The sequence below is a fragment of the Lathyrus oleraceus genome, chromosome 4, assembly GCF_024323335.1.
Source record: "Lathyrus oleraceus cultivar Zhongwan6 chromosome 4, CAAS_Psat_ZW6_1.0, whole genome shotgun sequence".
NCBI lineage: Eukaryota > Viridiplantae > Streptophyta > Magnoliopsida > Fabales > Fabaceae > Lathyrus > Lathyrus oleraceus.
Genome location: NC_066582.1, coordinates 116,442,206 through 116,444,044, shown reverse-complemented (window position 1 = coordinate 116,444,044; position 1,839 = coordinate 116,442,206).

Genomic DNA, 1,839 nt, shown 5'->3' with positions numbered 1-1,839 from the left:
GATATGCCAAAGGCAAAAATGAGTTTGATGAGTTGAGTTTGCTTTTATTCTGAAAAGAAAGTCTTTATTTGAATAGTACTAAAGTCTATTAATGGAGGTGAATATGATGAGAAACTGGGTCATTTGTTTTGTACCCAAAGATATCAGAATAAGGATATGAGTGCTCCCTCTCATCCCTTCTTCATTGCTTAAGGCTCGAGATACACAATTCTAATTGTATTTTTGAGTTTATTCACAAAAATGATTTTAGTTTTACTGAAACAAAGAAAACAAAGGTTGAAGTCTGATCTTCAGTTTGTATCCCACATCTATGTAGAAATACTTGTGAATTATCCGATTTAAATTGCACTAAAGTTTATAATATAGGTGAATACGATGAGTAATTGGGTCATTTATCCTATACCCAAAGATATTCAGAATGAGGATAGGAATGCCCCCTTTTACCCCTTCTCTACAACTTAATACTCATGATATGTAATTTGCATCATAATTAACGAGTGTTGAAGTTGAATCTCCTCGTTGCTCCTTGTGATGTACTGTTGCTTTGAAGAAAGATACTTGACAATCATTTGATTCAAAATTGTACTAAAGTCTATGAATAAAGGTGAATACGATGAGAAACTGGGTCATTCGCCCTGTGCCCAAAGATATTCAGAATGAGTATATGAATGCTCCCTATCACCCCTTCTCTATTGCTTAAGGCTCGTGACACACAACTTGAATCGAGATTGACAAGTGTTGTTACACCTTTGTTGTGCTTGAACAGAAGTTCACTCTGTCTGCAATGTGAAGGTCTTGTACTGACTTGAAGTCTTGATCTCTTGATGTCTTGAGCTCCTGAGATCCAGTATAGCTTGAACATAAGGGACTTGCCCTATCAAGTGATCAATGGTCTTTTAATCACTTGAACATGCTTGGGAAGTTAGCATAGTGCAAAGGATTTGGTTGATCAAAGTAAACTTTGATTAACATAATCAATGAGAATAAGAAAGATCAGTTAAAACCTATATATAACATACCTAAGGGATTAATCTGTCAATTTACACCAGATGATTCTTTGCAAGCTCGAAACTAAGGGAGCATGAATATCCGGATATTTCTAAACCCTGGGGGTAACAAAGTTAATGTATACAAATTGATCAATTAGGAATTAGTTTCTAAAAATAAAAAAGTTTCTTAAAAAACTAATTAAACCTAATTACATCCTAATTATATCTAATTAAACCTAATGATAAAAATACTAAAAAGAAGAATCAAGCTAACCTAATTCTAACAAAATGACCAATTGATATATGCACAAAATGTAGAAAAAATCAGATATAAAAAATTAAGCCAAAAATCAATTGAGCTTAATTAAAACAAGAAAATGGAAATAAATGTCAAAAATAAATTAGGGAAGGGTGTGTATGAATCATGGAGAGTGTGGATAGAAAAATGCTTGGGCTTGAGCCCAAGCTCCAAACAATCAGATCTGATTCCAATACATGTCCAGGTCCACGCATCCAAAATAACTCCAGTTCACAACACAGGAATTAGGGATGACAATTTGACTCATCCCCAATGGAAACCCGCAAATTTACCCACAACGGGTAGGGTAAAAACCTGCAAAAATGGGTACGGGTATGGGCTCGGGTAATTACCCATTAAAAAAAGCAGGTACGGGTGCGGATATGGGCACCTTAGTACCCATCCCGCCCCATACCCGCACACTATATATTTATGTAATTTTATTTTTATTTATATATTTTAGTTTATATTATTATATAAAAATGTATGTCTATCAATTATAAAACGTATATCAATGTTAAGTCATTACATATTTAATATAAATGTTTGTTT